General features: G+C 52.6%; 1 pseudogene; it reads right to left on the bottom strand.

The window, feature by feature from the left end:
- LOC137466938 (zinc finger protein 850-like) overlaps positions 1-12,383 on the bottom strand; it is a 466,234-nt pseudogene extending 453,851 nt beyond the window's left edge.
- Between the last annotated feature and the right edge of the window lie 9,633 nt (positions 12,384-22,016).

Below are 22,016 nucleotides of genomic sequence, written 5' to 3'. Positions count from 1 at the left end.
GTTTTTCACACTTAGGTATTGTAAATGATACCAGTATGGCTTATCATAATTAAACCATATTTTTGTTGTTGATATCAGGATGTCAGATGTACTGAATATTTAATAAAGTTGTCAGAATTAAGTCCATCTTGCTTCCCCCAAGTGTTTCAGACAAAATAATTCCAAGGTTTCTGTAAGATGTATGAGAAATGAGCTGTCTTGCCAGTTCTCATAAGATTGTTAGTCATGTCACTGACAAGTCCTGGCATCTCTGTTCTTTGGAATTATGACTTGAAATATCATGAGGAGGAGAATACAAAGTTCTTTCCCTTCTTTGTGGGAAACAGACGAAAATTGGCAACATCAGGCAGTTCCAGAAAGCTGGTCACATGTGTGTGTTTGAAGGGAAGTTTTCATTCTCTTCCAGGTGCAGTGTGTTTATGGCATAGGTCCATCTTCCCAGAGGAGCTGAGCATTTGCTGGGGCAGGAGAGCTGAAAGTAAGCAAGATTTTGCTCCACAGTTACTGAATCTCCCAGCTGCATCAGTCAATGGTGGATGGGGAAGAGGGAGAGGGTGGGGTAGTTAAAGATGTGTCTGTAACTGCAGGAGTGCTTCAAGAAACCACAGCATGTCACAGCTCCTTTGTGTTCAGACAGCAATTAAAATTTTAGACCTTCTCTTAATGGCAGTTACAGGTTTTCATCTTCCCTGGGTTTTCATCTTCAGAAGTGGGAATCTGTGCTGGAAATGTTAAGATATTCCAGCGAGTCATGTGGGGATCAATGCAGTACAATGCATTTCTTTTATTGCATGCCCTACTCTAAAAATGTGTTCTAAAAAATTGTGCATGTATAAAACTAAAGCTACACACAACTCAATTGAAATGTGTTGTAATACAGAATCAAAGTCATATATTCTCCACCTCTGTTAATATAATACACTATGTCTTTAATCACATATCCTTTATTACCACATTTTCCCTGATCCATTAGTTGAAAAATTCTCTTCTTCACTTATACTTAACTTTTAGATACTGATTCATGTCATTACTATCCCAGAAATTGTCACTGCTTGCTCTTGTGATGTTTTTAGGGTGCTCGCTCTGCATAGACCTTACTTAATCTATGCATCTTAGATACTTCTACAAGTTTGAGGTGCTTCTATTTTTATGTTATAGCTTTAATATGCGGAGGAGCTCACAAACTGTCTTCTAGTAGAAGATTGACATCTTTAGAAAACCAGGGGATGAATTATTCCTGATTTTCATACTCTTTGTCTAGCTCTGCTTTCAGTCTAGGAGAAACTGTGTGTATTTATCATTCATTTTCGTGCACCTGGACATAGCCTGTGACCTTCATCCAAACTGCAGAACTCCTTAAGCACAGAAGTGACATTCAGCTTCCCTAAGAAGTGCATCCTCCTTGTCTGCTGCATCATTTAACATGCTCATTCCAACGTCTAGAGCAGATGCAGAAGGTTTTCATATACCAGTCTCATTCATTAATGTCATTTTCAGGACAGCATCAGTTTTGTTACTAAAGAATGGAAGAGTCTGTGTCCTAATTCATGTATGTTTAATTCATACAGTGTAGACAGTCGTGTCTCTATCTTCTGAGTAATAATATTTTTTAATTAATTGAGAGGTACTTCCATACATATTTTCTGAGTGTATCTCTAGGTTCTACTTTATAGGGGAAAGTAGACTATAGCCAAACGAGAAGATTGATTGCCGTCTCAGGAAAAAAACCCAAAAATTAAATATTTTCCACTTTGTGGCTATCCTAAAATTTCCCTGCAGAAATGCAGATTCCTAACTGCAAATGTAACCCTATTGATTTGATTTACTTTGCTGATTTTCATGGACATCTTTGTTAGTGTAGTCTTTTTTTCTCAGTGAATGCAGTTATTTTACAGAAATGTGCACCCTGGTTTATTGACTGAGGGAGATGCCCCAGCCCAGATTTGGATGTTGTCCCCAGTGACATCCACAAACATATATCATTCCCATTTGGGAATGTGGCCACGCCCCAGAGCATGCCATGCTTGCTGTGAGCAGTGGTGACTTGGTCACAGAACCAGGAATCCTCCATTGTGACACAGTACATAGGAAAAAGCACAACTGAAGGTAACCTTTGGCTTTTAAAAGAGGATTTACTTAGCACCGTTAAAACCAACTATGGCAGTAATATCAATCTAATCAACAAGAGCATTATTCTCAGCTGATTTGTTTTTCTCCACATTGAATGAGCTAAGATGCAGTCTCACTCCCACTGAAGTCATGGCAAGTGTTTGGCTACTGAAGTAAATTGAAGCAAGATCAAATTCACACTCCTCACATTCTTTCTTCATCTTGCATAAGTAAACTGAAGACAGGCAGTTCTTTCTCCTCTGCTGAAGGATGACAGTGCTAAATCATCAGCTCCACATGGAAATTAGCCACGTTTAAAGCATTGTTTAGTTTCATGCAGTGTTTTGCACACAGGATTTTCTTTCCCCTAAGAGTGATCCATTCTTTTACCATGGTGAAAAAGCAAACAGAGAACATTCTGGTGCCAGGAATTCTTTTGAAAATTTGACTGGATGAGTACACTTGCTTAAAGTTCAGAAATGGTCCTTTGAACATGCTACTTTACAATGTCATGCATTCTGTTCTCTATTGTTTTTGCTTTAAACCTGTTTCATTTTATAACTGATGAGATGCTTGACTGTTCCATCAGAGCAGTTAGTTTGTTCAGTTTCAGTACAGCTGGCTTATCTCCATGTCACGCATCATTTAATTATCCATACAAAACATAGTTAAAACTATGTACAGCTCCTTGAGCCTCACTTAAACTGTCTGTGACACTGCAGTAATCCCAGTTCCCTGACGGGGTGTTGCACAACTATGACTGGTTGGAATGTGCTAAACTGGTGATGTAGAAGAGAACCTAGAAATGAGTTTGCATTTTGCAGCTGTGCTTGCTCTGCTGGAAGAGGAAGCAAAACCAGACAAAGCCCTGCTCCTGTGGTAGTATCCGCAGCTGTAAATCTGAATGCTTATGAAAATCAAGGAAAGTGTGTTGAGTGAAGAAATGGTGTTTTCCTCTTGCTTGTTATTTAATTATTTTTGGTGGTTTGTTATTTCTCAGAAAAATCTATCTCAGATTCCTTTGCAGAAAAACATGAAGTGTTTATGTGAGAGTGAAGATCCTACTACTGGAAGATTGTATAGTTACGCAAAAGAATTTGCCTGTTTTGTCTCAAAAATGCTTTCTGGAGGCAGTAATCATTGAGACTTATAATATACCCGAGACTGATGATGGATGGGCACTGCTGTCCATGCAAGGAAAGGCTCTTGTATGTGCATAAACTAAATATAAATGTGAAGGCATTTATAAATAGAAAAAACAGCAAATTTCTTACAGTCTTTTTTTTTCTTTTTTTAAGCTAGTGAACTTGAAGGTCAGATCCAACTATATGTTGCATTTTCTGTCATATAATTATCATATATATAATGTCCCGGAGAGCAGCTTCCAGTCACTGACATCAACAGTTTACATAGCAGATGAACTAAGAATAACCTGGGAGAACTGACCCATATCAACCTCTTAAGTGTAAACTGTAGCTCACAACAGTTTTTGTGTTTTCATGGTCACAGAAGGGCCTCAATTGGGTAAAGGAAGAATTGTGTTCAAAAAACACAGAACTATTCTGCTGAGTGTTCACTTTATTAAATCTTGGAAAATGAGAGGAAACAAATCTGGAAGAGTGATACTTGGCAAATAATTTTTGCTCCCTTGTAAAAAGAAGGAAGGGACAACATCAAAAACAGCTTCCCTAGAAGAATGCGGGGAAGATACATGATAAGTGGCATCAGCTCGGAAGAGAGTTTAAAACTCTTTATTGGAATACTTTTGCTAATGACATCTGTTAAGCAAATCCAATTCAGAGCAGTTTTAGCCATCCCAACATTATTCTGCTACACACCAATGGGCGAGCGTGATCAGCCTGACGTCAGTGTCTGTCTAGCAGTGGCCATCTGTGGTCACGATGCAGGTACTCAAGTCACATCCTGCTTCCCTTTCCTCCCTCCCCATTTCTGCAGTTCCATTTAGAGATGAGTTCCCCAAAGAAAGGTCGAGGAGTATAATCTCTCCTGTACTCACAGTCCTTTGGAGATAAATACACAAAGAGATGGCAGAAAGAGACAGAAGTTCCTTTATCAGTCAAAGAGATTGGCTAACATTGTTTAAGGGAGACAATTTTGAAGATGGTGGGAGTGACAGAGGTACATCTTTGCACAAATTTGAAAACACAGACATTCTGCTTTCTGAACAAAATCCTGGCTATACCAGAATTTTGCACGGTGTTGAACCACAGAGTTTGAGAGCTAAGAGGTTATTGAAGGCATCAAAATTTTGTAATTAAAATATTTGGCCTTTTTAGGATGGTATTAACTCTTCCTGTGCATCATCCAAGCAACCTAGATTTTTTTCAGAAATCTGTAACAGAGCATTAGCTTACATGACATCCTACCCCAAAGTAATAAGTATAAATACTACTAATAAAAAATGTCCCCCACCAGTATTAAATAAAAGCCTGCACTTGTACACTGAGAACATCCCTGGGTCGTGTCACCCAGATTTGAATTTGACAAGGGTTGTGTGTGAGGGTGCTTGTGCCTGCTCTGTCAAGGGAAGCTCTGGTGTTCCCAGGTTCCCGAGGGATGGATCTGCACTTGGTGTCTGTTGGGGCTCGGGGTGCCCAGGGCCACGATGAGTTCCCTGACCGGGCTGGGGACGGCGGGCGGGGCTGGCCTGTGCCGCGCTCTGGGTTCTGGGACATCGCAGGCGCCGTGTCACAATGGGGGCAGCTAGAAAAGGCCCCAGCGGGTGCCGCTGCCCCAGTAGAGCCTGGGCAAGCGGTGAGTGCACAGCAGTGAGGAGACGGGGCTGGGGGCTGGAGGAGGGCTGGGGGAGAAGCGCCGGTACCTGGGGCTGCCCCCGCATCCAGGGCCCAGCCCCGGCGGGAGCGCCTCGCTGAGGGCGCGCTGCTTGCTGGGGCAGCGGTGCGGGCCTTGCCAGCTGCCGGGGGCCCTCTCCTTCCTGCCGCCACATCCCTGCTGCTCCTGCCCCTCATTGTCCGTCTCCATTCCGGCCCCACTGAACCCCTTCTGTGTGTCCTCCTGCAGACCATGGCTTTACTGTCACTGCTCTTCGTGCTCGTGCAAAGCCTGATCCAGTACCCCCAGCCGGCTGGGGATGGGCTGGATGAGGCCACGCACCAGCGAATGAAGGAGCGTCAGGAGCTGCTGGACCGTGAGATGGCTCAGCTGCTGCAGGAGCTGGAGCGGGGGCCCCTGGAGCAGCAGGACGAGGGCTGGGGAGCCGTGCTCTTTGGTGCCCTGCAGCAGTGGCCGTTCTGGGTTCTTGCTGGCGTCCTGCTCTTCTTGGGCCTGTGGTTTAGCTGCAGGAGAAGGAGCTGTGACACCAGCAGCAGCAGCAAGGACCAGAGCTCCTGCAAGACCTTGGGAGATGAGAGGAACAGAGCAGAAAGAAGACAGCACTGATCCAGAGGAAGGTGGAGAAAACACTGACGTGACTGTGGAGGCAGATGACAGCAGCACTGAAAATGACAGAGGAGGCAGTCCTGTGGCTGTAGATGAAGGAGACAGTGATGATGCCATTGAAGGCAATGATGATGTGAAGGTGAAGGAAGACAGCGATGTTCACAGAGACAATGGACATGATTTAAAGAAAGATGAGGGACGGAGTGATGGGGATGTGCCAGGAGACAGTCGTGGTGACGAAAATGAAGAAGAACCTGGCCATGTTGTTGGAAATAAAGAAGACCTAGATGAAGCAAATGAAGGAGAACACAAGGATGTGCGGGTGGAGCAAGACAAGGACACTGGAAAGGAAGAAGAAGGAGATGGAAATGAAGAAAAAAACAATAGTGTGACTATAAAGGTGGGCGACAACAATGACATAAATGAAGGTGAAGACAACATAGATGGACAGGAAAAATACATGGATGTGAAGGTGCAGGAAAGCAGTGATGCCAGTGAACAGAGAAGCAGAGATGTGACTGAGCAGGAAGATAGCAGTAAATGCGGGAATGAAAGTGCCCTTAATGGTTTTGCTGGACCTGAGAAAGAAAATAAGGATGTTACAGAAGAAGATGGCAATGATAGAAACAAGGTTGAAGAACAGGGTGATGTGAACGTGGAGGGAAACAAGAACAAGGATAGAAAAGAAGACAAACAAGGTAACGTGGCTGCCAGTGAAAAAGTTGGCAGTGATGGTGGCAAGGAAGAGAGCGGCAATGGTGGACCCGAAGACAGAGAAGACACTCAGGATGCTGGGAATGAGCAAGGCATCCTTTTAGTGGATGGCATACAGTGGCCTGTGGAGGACCTGGAGAGAGGTTGCTCAGTGGTAGCTGAGCTGATGGAGAGCTTCACGCGTGTCTTTGTGGACAGCGTGAGCAATAGCTTCTACCCGGTGCCTCAAGAAGCCATCGGGGTGGGCAGTGCCTTTGAGGGCTGGAGTCCCCGTGGGTGGGATGGTGTGTACCACGTGCTGGTCCCACTGAATCCCCCGCCAGGGCACGTCTTCCACCTAGAGCTGAACAGTGCAGGGCAGATGGCAACAAGGACCTTCAGCGTCCGTGTGGAGCTTGCGTGCTTGTGCGAGAGGGAGCGGCTGGGCGAGAAGCTGTTGTGCTTCCTGCACCACTCGCAGGAGGAGCTGTGGTGGGAGCAGAAGCGCAGCCTCCTAGAGACACTCTGCACCGGCTCCTACCTGGATGTGGAGAAAACCTCCCGCTGGTTCTACCAGTTGGTGAGATGCTCGTGGCTGCACGTGCCTCAGTCATACTCATGGCACTTGGTGTTTCAGCCCTGCAGCCGGTCCTGCCAATTCCAGCTGAGCAAAGGCAAGAAGAGCCTGACGGTGGAGATGCTCTTTGGGGTGCGCCAAGGGGACTCTGACATCTTTGTGGTCAGCCATCCCACAGAGGCCCAGAAAGGCAACTCCAGCATCTTTGTGAGCAGTCAGCCCACCGAGGCAGACATAATCACAAGCACAGCGTGGCCTGAGACATATGCTGTAGCAGAGGCAAAATTCTTGCAGCACATCGCCAGGCAGATGCCGTGCCAGAGCTTGCACCTGAAATGCCTGCAGGTCTTCACCTGCATCCTGAGGGGCACAGGTTTTTCCAGCTCTACCTGGAAGACTGTGGTCATGCACGTGCTGACCACCGTACCGCTGTCCCGGTGGCACAGGAGGGAATTTGCACAGCGGCTGTGGGACGTCATGGCGTACCTGCGCCGCTGCCTGCACTTGAAACACCTGGACCACTTTGTGCTAGGCAACGGGAGGCTTCCTGCAGAGATCAGCTTGCCGCCAGCAATGCGAAGGCTTCAGCCACTCAACCTCTTTGAGCACCTGGCCCGAGATCCTGCTGCCCACCTAGAGGCACTGAAAGCTTATGGTCGGCTGCGATTTCGCCTCCGGACGCTGCTCTCCAGCCACTGAGAGGAGTTCCCTGCACAGAGCTGTGCTGGGGGGGTCACACCCGATGGCAGCCACGTGAACGCTGCGTAATTGTTGCATTTGTCACTGGCAATCCTGAAGCTGCTTTCCTGCTCCTGCGGAAGGAAGATGCTGCAGCACATGGATTCGTTGTGCAGACACATCTCTGAGTGGCCTTGCCCTTCACCTTCCAGTTACGACAGTGCTGTTGCCAAAGTCTATGAGGCAGAAACTGGCTCCACCTGCACATCCTCACAGAAGAACAGTGAAGTTGATGGAGGTTGCTTGAAATATCTCGAAGACAGCAACCTAGTCTGTTAGGGACTTAATGTATTCATTTAATGAGCTGTAGCTTTAATTAGACTAGTTTCTTAGCATTCCTTCCAGATGCCCTTTAGTCTTGTCAGTGTATAACTATTCTGCAAAGTTACCCTTAGTGTAGAGAAATACCCTACTGTAGTTGCTTGTCTGCTTTTAAATAATACTTGAATATCTATGTTTGAGAAATTAATAAAAGAAAATAAGTTTCTCAAATTGCCTGAAATGTGTCATTCTTTGCATTTAACCCTCTGTATTTAAAGAATGTCCTTCCTATACCCCTATCTGAAATAAAAACTTTTTGCAAACAGAGATGTTGGATATATGAAGTGTGCTGTCTCTCAAGCATTTCCATAGAAACGCTTGAAGCTTGAAGTGAAAATGCCCTGAAGTGCCTGAAATTTTGCAGCAGAGTACTCCTGAATTTTTAGGAATATTTGGAAAAGTTTTCTTCACACAGTCACTTTTATACGCTCCTGGGGAACAATTCAGTCCGAAGAGTTGAAGTCAGAGAAGTCCCTAACTGCAAAACATGTGGTTCAATACATCTTTTTTGTTTTTCTCTTTTTTCTATTCCTGGTTATCTGTGTCCTTTCGGAGAGGCCCTGCTGGTCTATTAATATAACCTTTTCCACCAGGCCTATATAATATTGTCTAGCAGTGAGAGCCACTTTCCATGCACAGCTTTATCCATGGTGAGTTGCAGCTAAACAAAACATGATTTACTTCTTGCCATACATAGTAGAGATTCATGGTAATTTGGAAGCATTTATTCTCTTTGCCTTTGTACCAACACATCAAAGAACAAACAGTGACATTGCAGGGTGACATATCAGAGTCTTCTGTGAAATCACAGAGCAGCTGTCTGACATCACAGGGTGACATCTCAGAGTTGTCTCTGTGACCTCACAGGGGCTGTGTGACATCACAGGAGGTTGTATGACATCACAGGAGCTGTGTGACATCACAGGGGCTGTGTGACATCACAGGAGGTTGTATGACATCGCAGGGGCTGTGTGACATCACAGGGGCTGTGTGAGGTCACTGGGGAGGTGACTCTGCCCCAGCCCCCCCTCCCAGTTCCCCCAGAGAAGTCCAACGCTGCTCGTGCACAGCGGGGTCCCCTGTCCCCCCGGGTCCCCCCGCCCCCGGCGCCGCAGCCTCCCCCAGAGGATGTTCCACGAGATCGACCCCAGAGCCTGACACAGGGCCATGGGGGGCGGGACAGGGGACAGGGACCCCCCGGCAGCGTCCCCGTGTCTCCCAGGGCCAGAGCCTGGCCCAGGGCTCCTTCACCCTGTTACCAACGAGGGCTTGAGAGCGCTGAAAAAATCCCCGGCAAGGGAGCAGCAAAAACCCGATTTAATATTGAGTAACAGCACCACAAAGTTCCTTGGCAAGAGTCACTCTGCTCCTGACTGGACACTTCAGGCACACCAAGGAAACAAAGCAACAACAAAACCAAACAGAATCCAGGCAATCAAACCAGAAATGAACCAAGAACTGTCCCTGTGTGAGTGTGAGACACAAGGAAATGAGGGCAAGGATAAAAGGAATACAGGCCCAAGAGCTTACAGAGCTCAAACTTAACAGGACTTAACTTCTACCTTAACCTTAACTTCCACCTTCAACTTCACAATTTAGCAAAAGAGCAGCACTTTACAGTATTTAACCGAACTTATAACCTATGACTTTGCATTTTAACTGAGAAATAACATTTAACAATATTCAACTTGGCTTATATTTTAAACCTAACAACTTAGCAAAGAACAACTCTTAGCACAAATTAACTTAGCTTAGACCTTGTGATTTAACCCTACTGACAGGCCTGACTGGCTCAGCTATCCAAGGCACTCAGACCCCTCAGAGAGCAGCATTTCTGCCACATTTCCCGAGCACAGGCACTCCTGTGTGCACACAGACACAAAGAGTCAGTGCAAGGCACCTGTGAGAAATTCCCCTGAGGGCAGGGAAATGCTCCCTGCCAATGCTTTGGCATCTCCCCAGCGGGGGAAGGGTTGAGCCTGGAGGAGTGGGGGGATCGGCCCAGGCTCCCTCGTTGTTGGGGATCCCCGAGTGCAGCAAACAGGAGAGTTCCCGGCTCGGAGAGGCCCCACTCCGAGGGAGTCGCTGGCCCAGGAGAGCTCCAAGGGGCTCCTTTTGGAGCGCTGTCTGTAGGGCCCCAAGAGAGGGGCTTCAGTGCCAGCAATGTTTCATCCTGGCCGCACTTGGCATCCACAGCTTTCTTTGGCAGGGTGAGAACAGCGATGTTGTGCCACTGAGGGAACAAAAACACTTCCCGGGGCTGCTCCTAAAGCAGCCAGGAGCTGGTTGGGCAGCAGCAGTGCCTGGTGCAGACAGTGTTTGTGATGAGCTCCAAGGAGCTGAGCCCAGGGGCTGTTGGCCAAGGCCGAGGCCCAGCGAGCATTTCTCAGCTGGCAGGGCGGCCGGAGAAGGTGGAGGCGGGGGAATAATTCACGCCCTCAGAGTGCTCCCAGTCGCTCCCAGTATTTCCATGTCCGTGCCCCAAGTGCTGCTCCCAGCCCTGATCCGTGGGGATGGGAATGTCCCGCTCCCTTGCCGGGGCAGGGTCACACCTGAGCCAGGTGTGCAGGGCAGGCCCTTGCCCTGACCCCCAGCACTGTCCCAGCTGCAGGATCTGCTTCCCACCAGCCTCTTCCTCCTGCGGCCCCGAGCCCAGCTTGGTGCTGAACAAAGGGGCTGGGCCGGGGCCATTCCCCGGCGGGGGCTGCACACCCCCCTGCCCCCTCCCCAAATTCCCTCTGGGGGAGCAGGAGCTGGGGCTGGAGCCCTGTGGGGAGGGACAAGGGGGTGACAATGGGATGGGGGGTGTCACACACGCTCTGGGGGGACACACACGGTCCCGGGGACCCCCCCATATCTTCTGCAGAGCCAGGACAATGAACCCCAACATGGAGCCACTGACCTCTGGCAGTATCTTGGGGGGTGGGGTCTGGTGGCAGCTTTGGGAGTCTGGGGGAGTCACAACCACCCAAAAACGCCCTCCCAGCCCCACAGCCACTCCCAGACTCCTCCAACCACCCCACAGCTCCCAGCCAGGACCCCCCACCACCAACTACTCCCTGCAAGATAAATGACCCCAAGAACCACCAAAACCCGTTTCCATCTCCCCCAGGACCCACCCAAATTCTCTGCAAGACACACAGCCCTGTCAGGGACCCAAATCTCCCTCATAGACCCTTCCAAGCCCCCTCCCGGCACCACAAATGCCCACAGGATTGACAGAAGCCCTTCCCAGTCCCCCCAGGAGCCCCTAAACGCCCACCTCCCATGGCACTGACCAGGAGAGGTTGGTGGACAGGAACATTTACAGCCAGGATCAGCTTGGGCATTTCAGCAGTGATTTGGGCACTTTGGGGGAACATCCCGGATAGGGAGAGCCAGGCCAGGCACTGGGACAGACAATTAGAATTCTTGGAGAACAGGCAGGCTCAGGTGGACACCTTTTGCCGGCACACCTATGAGATTGTGGACATGTCCCCTGCCTTTGATAGCTTCAGAACACCCAAATCCTCCCAAATATTCTATTGAACCAACCCCAAATTCACCCCCAAATCCTGGTAAATGGTGCAGCTTTAGATCTCTTTGCTCAATTTCTTTATTTTCACCCCAGTTTTGGTTGTCTAGGCAGGGTGAGGAAAGAAATTATTGAAATGGAAAAGACCTCCAAGATCATGCAGCACTGCTTGATGCCACCAGAAGAAATAACTGTAAGGAGCGGGTGAGATTTTTTTGGGGTGTAAAGTCAACAAATCGCTTCCTCCCAATGAATTTCCAGTTCAGATCAGAGTCCTGATGGATGTTCCTGCCCCTGTATTCATCCAGGTGCCTATGGGGATCCAGGAGGATGTGGAGACCACCTTCCAGGTGTCTTCTCAGCAGGGATCACTGGGAATGTGGGTCACCAGGGCTCTGACCAAAGTGGGTCCTCCCATGGGGGATGGAGTTGGAGCAGGGCACAAAGCTCTTCCCACAGCTGAGGCATTTGCAGGGCTTCCCCTACCGATGCCTCTGTTGGTGTTGGGTCAAGTTAGAGCTCCTGGAGAAGCTCTTCCCACACTGGGGACACTCGTAGGGCCTCTCCCCAGTGTGGATGCTCCGGTGGGTGACGAGGTGGGACTTTTGGCTGAAGGTCATCCCACATTCCCCACACTTGTATGGTCTTTCCCCAGTGTGGATCCTCTGGTGGCTGATCAAGGGGGACCTCTGGCTGAAGCTCATCCCACATTCCCCACACTCGTAGGGCCTCTCCCAGGTGTGGATGCGCCAGTGGGTGACGAGGGTGGAGTTGTGCTTGAAGCCCTTCCCGCAGTCGGGGCAGCGGAAGGGCCTCTCCTCCATGTGAATCCGCTGGTGCCTAAGGAGGCTGCAGCTGGTCTGAAACCTCTTCTGACACTCGGGACACTCGTAGAGCCTCTCCCCAGTGTGCATGCGTTGGTGGGTGACGAGGGCAGAGCTGCAGCTGAAGCTCTTCCCACACTCCCCACACTCGTAGGGCCATTCCCCGGTGTGGATCATCTGGTGCTGGATCAGGTGGGAGCTCTGCGTGAAGCTCTTCCCACAATCCAAGCACTTGTAGGGCTTCTCCCCATGGTGAACCTGCTCATGGCCCACCAGCTCCGAGCTCTGGCTGAAGCTCTGTCCACATTCCTGGCACAGGATGCCCGGGCTTTTTGGGCTCCCGGGGTCCCTTCTCCCCTCCTTCTCTGCTTTGGGCTGCAGGGGCTCCAAGGAGTCCCCCCTGCCCCTCTCCAGGCTGTTGAGGGTCCCGCCAATGACGGCTCTCCTCCCTCTCTGGGCTCCCCACTTTGGGCTCCTGGGGGACACAGGGCTCTGCTCCTCCAGGCTGCCTCTGCTGGCAGCTGCCACTGGGACCCCCCAGTGTCCCCCCAAGGGGCCTTTTCCACTCAGCTTTGCAGTTCTTCATTCTCCAAACATCCCCCCCAAAAACCCAACCCAGGGACCCCCCCCAGGATATATCTGGGCCGAGCTCTCCATCCCTGGTCACCCATGGGATGGGGGCTGATGGTCCCAGCGGGGCTGCGAATTCAGGGAGGGCTCCACCTCATGCTTCCTTTTTCTTTCCCGGATACTGCTTAGTCCCTCCTCTTCCTCTCCTTCCAGCTCCTCCTCTTCCATCCCTCCTCCTCCTCCCTGAGCCCACCTCCTTCTCCTACTTCCATCCCTCCTGGCTCTCCTTCTCCATCCCTCCTCTTCCCTCCCTCCTCCTCCTCCCCGAGGAGCAGTGACACCCGCGGTGCCCCATTCCCGCAGCCCTGGCAGCCCGCGGCAGGAGCGGGGATGGAGCCGGGACAGGTCAGGATGGACAACGCGGGGCTCTCGGCTGCTCCCACCTGCTGGGGGCAAGGGGAACCCGGCCCGGGCAAAAGGAGAGGCAAACTGGGGAAACTGGGGGCTGCACATCCAAACTGGGCCTTGCTGGGGACCCTGCCAGGGGACTGCCAGCCCTTGGGGCTCCTCTTGAGAGATCCGGGAGGGGGGAACGCAGAGAGGGCTGGGGGATCCCAGGAATGGCAGCACTGGGAGTGACTTTTTTATACTGGGGTCATACTGGGATCGTACTGGGAGCAGCTGGGCCCATGCTGGGGCAGACTACGGTCACACTGAGGGAGACTGGGATCATATTGGGATCATACTGGGATCACACTGGGACAGAGTAGGAGCCTGCAGCGGGCAATTGAGACCATGCTGGGGGCAAATAGGATACACTGGGAGTGACTGGGATCATTCTGAGTTTGACTGGGAGCAACTGTGAGCAACTGGGATCATGCTATGAGCAACTGGGAGGAACTGGGAGTCACTGGGTGTGTGCTAGGAATGACTGGAAACAACTGGGCTTATACTGGGATCATGCTGGAGGTGACAGGGATCATACTGGCAGTGAGTGCAACTACACTGAGGCTGACTGGGAGTGGTTGTGAACAAATGGGATCATGCTGGAAGGAACTGGGAGTGACTGGGAGTATGCTGGAAGGAACACTGAGAGAGACTGGGAGTGACTGGAACAAAAGTGAGGGTGAAAGGGAGCAACTGGAACCATGTGGGGCACAACTGGTTCATACTGGCAGTGACTGGGAGCACACTGGGCTCATCTCTGGACCATACTGGGAAGGACTGGACTAATACTGGGAGTGTCTGAGACTGACTGGGAACACACCAGGCACATCATCCCCCATACTGGGTGTGACTGGGAGCAACTGGGAACACACTGGATGAAAGTGGTAGCAACGGGGACTGTGCTGGGGGCAAATTGTATCATAATGGGGAGTGACTGGCAGCAACTGGGCTCCTGCTGGGAGCAGCCCCTGGCGGCCCCGGGAGCCCCGCACCCCTTTCCCGGCCATGCCGCCCCTCCAGCCCCAGCACCCCCCATTGCCGGGGTGCCGGCACTGCCAGGGGTCCCCCCCTCTCGGGGTCCCCGCTGGGGCTTCTGGGGCTCTCCTCTCTCGGGGCTCCCGCTCAGGGCAGCCGCGGCTCTCCCGGGGCTCCCCAAAACCGGTCTCCCCCCGCCGGGGCTCATCTGCCCTCACCGCCCACCGGGACCTCCCAAAAACACCTCTCGGGGACCCCCCTATGTCCCCCCGAGGGCCAGCTGCAGCTTGGCTTTGGAGCTCTGCCAGCTCCAAACATCCCTCCCAAAGAACCCGAACCCAGGCACCCCCCAGGATATTTGGGCCGAGCTCCCCCTCCCCGGGCACCTGCGGGATGGGGGCGATGCTCCCGGGGTGCTGCGAGCTCAGGCAGCGCCAGGGCCACGCGATTCCTTCTCTCCTCTCCTCCGGCTGCTCCCTGCTGCCGCTGCGCCTCTTCCTCCCTCCCTCCTCCTCCTCCTCCCCCGTTCCCGAAGCCCCCGCAGCCGCGGGAGGGGCGGGGATGGAGCCGGGACAGGTCGGAACGCAGAGAGGGCTGGGGGGGATGCCAGGAGTGGCAGTGCCTGGGCTGTCCTGGGATCATACTGGGAGCGGCTCCTGGGTGACCGAGTTCTACTGGGATCATACTGGGATCGTACTGGGAGTGAGGAGGAGCAGCGCGATGGCTCCAGCGCTGGGGCTGGGGGCGCTCCTGGGGCCCCGAGGGGACAGCGAGAGGTGCGGGGGACCCCCGGCACCGGGACTCTTTGGTCGCCCATTCCGGAGCACTGAGGGGCCCCTGAACCCCCATTCCCGGGCGCCGCCATCCCCCCACACCCCCATTCCCGGCCTGGATTCCAACCCGCACCCCCTTATCTGGCACCGGCAACCCCCGCACCCCTTTCCCGGCCATGCCGCCTCTCCCAACCCCCAGAGCCCCCTTTCCTTCACCCAGAGACCCCCTGGACCCCTATTCCTGCCTTTCCTAGTGCCCAGCCCCTCCTTTCCTCAACACCGAGGACATCCGGGACCCCTATTCCCAGCCAGCCTGGGTTTTCCCACCTTTTGCTGGGAATGGGGACACCGGGGACCCTTGGAGTCCTGTTTGCTGACGATAGTGACACAATTAAGCTCACCCAAACTCCTCCTGGATCTCCCCTTAGCCCCCCAGTGGGGATTCCTGGGAGTTCCCCTGTGTTCCCCCTTTCCCAGGACTTTGGGGGTCCCCCCGACCTGTCCGTGCACCCCCAGATTTCTTCCACAGCCGCCTGTGATGGTGGGGGTGGGGGCCGAGTGCTGGTGCCCCCCTGCCTGCAGCAGATTCAGCGGTGAGGGGAGTTTGGGGGGGGTCCCTGAGCATTTGGGGTCCCCTGGGTTTTGGGGTGACCCCCGGGCCCCCCAGGATCTCCCTGGACACGTTGACGCTGCCCGTGTGCAGTGAGAAGGTTCATACCCGGCACGGGGTCCCAGCTCTGTCACCGGCATTGCCCAGGAAGCCCCAAACCCTCCCGAGAACCCCCAAACGCCCAGTGACACCCCGACCTCCCCGGGACCCCAAAACCATCCCTGGCCCCTCCAAAAACTCCCCAAGACTGCAAAAACCCCACACAGACTCCCCCAAATCCTCCCAGGACATCAAAATTCCCACAAGACCTCCCAGCATGCCCCAGACCCTCCTGAGAAGGTTCATAACTTGCAGGGGGTCCCCATCTCCGTCACCGACAGGTACCCCAAACCAGCCTTGGTTTCTCCCTGGGATTGCCCAATCCCCCCCTGCTCGGGAATCCTGAAAACCCCCCTAGGAGCCCCCCAAAAATCCACCGGGACCCCAAAAACCCTGGGGATAGACAAAACCGCCCCAGGAATTCTTCACCAAAGTTTATACCCAGCACGGGGTCCCCATCACCATCATCGGCATCACCCAGGTACCCCCAGATCCTCTCGGGACTCCCAAACCCTCCTGGGACCCCCAAACCCTCCCAGGTACCCCTAAATCCTCCCAGGACTCTCAACCCTCCCCAGGCTCCGCTGCCAGAATCAGCAGGAGTGGTGTTGGCCTCTTCAGGGGAGTTAGCGTGGGACCCGACCAGAGCGGGGGCCCTTAAACCCCAAAAATCCACCCTGGGGGGCAAAACATCCCCTACAGCGGCTTGGAGTGAGTCCCCCAGAAAAATGTCACTTAAAGCTGTCATGATCACCCCTGAAAAGGGGCTTGTGGGGCTGTGGCCCCACAAACACCTGAAAATGGGGAGGAAAAAACACCCTTGGAGGGGTGAGGTCCCCCCAGACATCCCTAAAAATAGAAAAACTCCTCTTCAGAGGGGCCTGAAGACCCTTCAGGGCCCTCGAGGAGGGACAAGATCCCCTCCTCTGCTGGGGCCTCTCCGAGCCGGGAGCTCTCCCGTTGGCGGCTGCCCTCGGGGGAGCCCCGAACGACGGCGGCTCCTGGGCTGAGCCCCCCTCAGCCGGGGCTGTGGAGGGAACTGAGGGGGCTGGGACGGGGCCTGGGGGTCCTGGGGTGACCTGGGGGAGCCTCAGTGGGTCCCACCTCCCCCTGTGCCCCCTCTCCCACCCCCTTCCCATTGTTCCCCCCAAACCTACGCTCTCCCAGCTGGGTTTGGGGGTGCTGCTCCCAACACCCTGACCCACAGGGTGTAAGATCGTGTTCTGACTCTGTCAGCAGTTTGGTTTTTTTTGTTTGTTTGTATTATTGCAGTTATCTTTTGAATTTTCCTAGTAAAGAACTGTTATTCGTATTCCCATATCTTTGCCTGACAGACTTTTGATTTCAAAATTATAATAAATTGGAGGGAGGGCGTTTACATTTTCCATTTCCAGGAAGTCTCCTGCCTTCCTTAGCCGACACCTGTCTTTTCAAACCAAGACAGATTTTGGTGCCCAACCTGCAGCACAAGGGCGTCGAGAGGAAAAGGGAATAACAGTTCTTGAGGAACCTAATTTTTGTGTGCTGCTCTAGAAACCTCGTTAAGCGACACCATGTGGTCCAGCTTACCCTGGTTTGGGTAGCAGCACATGGTTGTGGCTGTGCCAGCTCCCCACCGACCTCCAGCCCTGGGAACCTGGAGCAAGCGGAAACCACAACTTTGCAAATGCTACCTGTGCCTGAAGTAAATGGAAAGAGAACTGGGGTGTGAAAAATAAAGCTTCTTTATTTTCAGAAAAACAGCAATGAAAATACAGAACACATTTACATTGTAAGAGTATTTGTAACAACAACTATCTATGGAACGTATATACCTAAGAACATATCTAACAAAAGTCTATTAAATGTATTTACAGAAGACAAAAAGAAGCCCTATAACCTATAGCCTAAAGACAACAACAAACTCTACAACGTATGTACAAAAGGGTGGCATCTCTGTCCGGGATCTCCATCATCCTTGAGGAAAAGCAAGAGGCACAGTCACTCCAATCAGGCAGAGAGGGCTCTTCCATGTGCCCCCAGGCTGGCCCAGCAAGCGCAGCACAGGCTGGGGATGGCCACCAGAACCCAATGCACCGGGTCCCACATCCCTGAGCAGGGACCACCCAGCCCAGTCCCAGCCTGGCAGCAGGGGACCCGCTCTGCCTGTGGGGACCACATGCCTGTCCTGCTGCTGGTATTGCTCTTCATCCCAAGATCATGGCCTCTTCCTCATCTTTCTCATCAATGTCCATGTCCTCAAGGTACTCTTCCATTTCCACGTCCATCTCCTCTTCCACATCTACCTCCATCTCTTCCTCTCCAGTCTCTTCCCCATCCACTTCCATCTCCTCCTCTGTATCAGCCTGCATGTGCACCTCCATCTCTTCCTCTCCACTCTCTTCTCCATCCACTTCCATCTTCTCCTCTGTATCAATCTCCATGTCCACCTCCATCGCATTGTCTCCACTCTCTTCTCCATCCACTTCCATGTCCTCCTCTCTATCAGCCTGCATGTTCACCTCCATCTCGTCCTCTCTCTCGGTGACAGCCTGCAGAGGTAGCAACACCTCAGAGTGGGGTCCCTGTCCCACCCCATCCCCACAGAACTCCAGCCCAGCCGGGCAGCTGGGGGGTGTCCACCTCCATGGAATGGCACTGTACCTTCCTCAGGACAAATGTGAGCATCCTGCAGGGACGGATGACAAAATCCAGGCAACAGAGAGCTTTCAGGACTGATGGGAGTATCAGGGCGCAGGTGACGAGAAGAGTGACAGGGAACATGGTGAAGGGTGAGCTGGCACGAGGGCTGGCACAGGGTGGGCTGACACAAGGGCCAGTGGTTGTGTTGTGCTCTTTGCTGGACGCTGGAAGTTCCTGCTGGAACATCACATCTGTGACATCACAGTGGATCTAAAGAGCATCTTGTTCCGAGCTTAGCAATCTTCCCCAGCCCATGCTGCTCACAGCCCTGTTGCCAAGGATGGGGCATCCACAGCCTGGGCCAGTGCCTCAGCAGCCTCCGTGTAAAAGAGCAGCTCCCTCAGATCCAACTTCAATCAGCCTCCTGCAGTTGAAAGCCATCCCCCCTTGTCCTGTTGCCACGGGCCCGGCTGAACACTGTCCCCGTCTTTCCTGTGGGACCCTTCCAGTCCTGCAGAGCTGCACGGAGGCCTCCCCAGTGTCTCCTCTTTCCAGGCTGAGCATCCCCAGCCCCACTTGGACGGCAGTCAGGTAGATCAGGGGGAGTCAAGGCTGAAGTCAAACAGCATCAGGAACTGAGAGGTGGAAGCTTTAGGCCCAGGTTTGCCTCTATAATAACAGTGGAGGGGAAGATGGTGGGACACTGGCTCTGTTCTAACCGCTGATTATTTTCTTTTTTTTTTTTTTTTTCCTTTATTTCTGTCATGCTGATGTAGGTGCTGCTGTTTGCAAGGAAGCTTGGCACATTATCCATTGTCTTCTCCATTTGTGGAACACCGAGCAGAGTCTGGGCAGGCTGATGATGCAGAGCAAAACCTGCAAATACACCGGTGATCCTGAGCCTGGAGGATGCAGCTAAACCCGGCCAAAAATAATTTCTGGAAAGTCAAGCCTGGTTTACATTTTCTTGAGTTTGGCTATTCCTGAACCGGGGGAGGGGGCATTCGGGGGAGGGGGTACCACAGGGGTTCCCCTCCCCCGTTTTTGGGGGGTCTCCCATGGTGCCCCCTCCCCAAAAAGCTCCGCGGGCCCCCTGAAGCGGCTTCTGTTCCACCGGCCGGTGCCCCCTGATCCAGGACTGCCCCCGGTGAGTCTGGGGCGCTCTGGGGGGATTTTGGGGGAATTTTGGCGGCATTTATGGGCTTTGGGGGATTTTGTTGGGAGATTAGGGGGAATTATTGGATTTTGGAGAGAATTACTGGGTTTGTGGGGTTATGGGGGTTTTGTGGGATTTGAGGATTTTGGATTTTGGGGATTTTTTAGGGTTTTGGGGTGGTTATTTTTTGGGGGGTTTATTGAAATTTTTGGGAGGTTTTTTTTTTTTTAATTTTGGTGGGTTCCACTGGGATTTTGTGGGATTCTTTGGTGTTTAGGAGTTTTTAATTGGGATTTTTGGGGGATTTTGGGGGGTTTTAGTGGAATTTTGGGGGGCTTTGGAGTTGTCCCAGGGTGTGGGGAAGGGCTGAGAGGCACCAACATCTGGTTTAAACCCCTGAAAGTCCCAATAAACCCCATGAAATCGCAATTAAATTTCACAAATTCCCATTAGAATACCCTCGAATCCCAAAAAAATCCCAATTAAACCCCACAAATCCCCCCAAAAATGTCTCCAAAACCACAACAAGCCCCACAAAATCCTCACGAGACCCAAAGAAATCTTGGCAACACCCAAAAAAACCCACAAGCCCCCCCAAATCCCCACTAAAATAACTAAAAAACCCAAATCCCCAAAGAATCCCACTAAATGCCCCAACAATTCCAATAAAATGCCTCCAAATCCCCTAAAAATCCCAATAAAACCCAGAAATAATTCCAGAGGATCCCACAAAATCCCCACAAAATCCCAGTAAAACCTTCCAAAATCCAAAAGAAAACACAAAAAAAATCAATTAACCTCCAAATACCCCCAGGAAAAAAACTTCCCACTCAAAGCACCAATAAAACCCCTCAAAATCCAAACTCCCAAAATTCCCAAACACCCCCACACCCAAAAATTCTCCCCAAAACCCCCAACAATTCCCTGTAAACTCCCAACACAATTCCCAAAAGCCCAAAAAAGCCCCAGATGCCCAAACCCCTCCCGAGCCCTCCCTGGTCCCTCCAGGTCCCGCCCAGGCCCGTCCGGGGCCGCAGCCAAAACTGCCCGGAGCGAGAGCGGAGGTCCCGGAGCCACCCCGGAGCCGATCCCGGGCTCGGCCTCGGGCTCGGCCCCTTTGGGGGATTTTGGGCCGAAGCGGGCAGGTTTAGGGTGGGCTTCAGATCCCTTGCGGGGATCCCGAGCCTTTTTGGGTGGATTTTCAGCCCCTGTGGCTGATTTGAGGCCGAATCTGGTGGGGTTTAGGGGGGATTTCAGACCCCTTTGGATGATTTTAGGCCCATGGGGGTGGGGCTGGGGCCCATTTGGGTGAGTTTAGGAAAAACTGGGCCCATATGGGTGAATCCTAATCCTGTGTGGGTGATTTTAGGTCCCTTTTTTGTGTATTTTGGGTGCATTTAAGTAGGGTTTTTTGCTGCTTTGGGCAATTTTAGGTTGAACCAAGCCTTTTTAGGGTGGTTTTAGGTCTTCTTGTGTTGGTGTCAGGGACATTTTGGTGATTTTAGATACCTTTGGATGATTTTAGGCTGGACAGAAAACTTTCAGGGTGGATTTTAGTCACATTTGAAAGATTTATGGGTGATCTTAAGCCATTTCTTGAGGGCTATAAAACACTTGGGGCAGTTTTAAGCCCCTTGGGTTGGATTTTAGAGCCCTCTGGATACTTTTAATCCCATTTGGTTGGTGTCAGGCCGAACCATGTGGATGTAGGCTGCATTTGATGCCCTTTTGGGTGATTTTGCCCTAAAAAACCGGGCTTTTTTAGGACAGCGCGTCCCCTTGGCCCCGCTCCTTTCCCCTCACGGTTCCGCCCTTTCCTCGCTCCTTTCCCCTCACGGTTCTGCCCTTTCCTCGCTCCTTTCCCCTCACGGTTCAGGATCCCGGAGCGGGGGAGGAGGAGGAGGGAGGGAGGAAGAGGCGCAGCGGCAGCAGGGAGCAGCCGGAGGAGAGGAGAGAAGGAATCGCGTGGCCCTGGCGCTGCCTGAGCTCGCAGCATCCCGGGAGCATCGCCCCCATCCCGCAGGTGCCCAGGGAGGGGGAGCTCGGCCCAAATATCCTGGGGGGTGCCTGGGTTCGGGTTCTTTGGGAGGGATGTTTGGAGCTGGCAGGGCTCCAAAGCCGAGCCGCAGCTGGCCCTCGGGGGGACATCGGGGGGGTCCCCGAGAGGTGTTTTTGGGGGATCCCAGTGTGGGTGGCGGCAGAGCCCCGTCGGGGGGACACCGGTTTTGGGGAGCCCCGGGAGAGCCGCGGCTGCCCTGAGCGGGAGCCCCGAGAGAGGAGAGCCCCAGAAGCCCCAGCGGGGAACCCGAGAGGGGGGGACCCCTGGCAGTGCCGGCACCCCGGCAATGGGGGGTGCTGGGGCTGGAGGGGCGGCATGGCCGGGAAAGGGGTGCGGGGCTCCCGGGGCCGCCAGGTGCTGCTCCCAGCAGGAGCCCAGTTGCTGCCAGTCACTCCCCATTATGATACAATTTGCCCCCAGCACTGTTCCCATTGTTCCCACTTTCATCCCGTGTGTTCCCAGTTCTCCCACTTGCCCCCAGAATAGTCCCAGTCACTCCCAGTAAGATC

Source organism: Anomalospiza imberbis, unplaced genomic scaffold, assembly GCF_031753505.1.
Source record: "Anomalospiza imberbis isolate Cuckoo-Finch-1a 21T00152 unplaced genomic scaffold, ASM3175350v1 scaffold_48, whole genome shotgun sequence".
NCBI lineage: Eukaryota > Metazoa > Chordata > Aves > Passeriformes > Viduidae > Anomalospiza > Anomalospiza imberbis.
The sequence above is the reverse complement of the archived record's forward strand: the minus strand, read 5'-3'. Positions and strand labels throughout refer to the sequence as shown.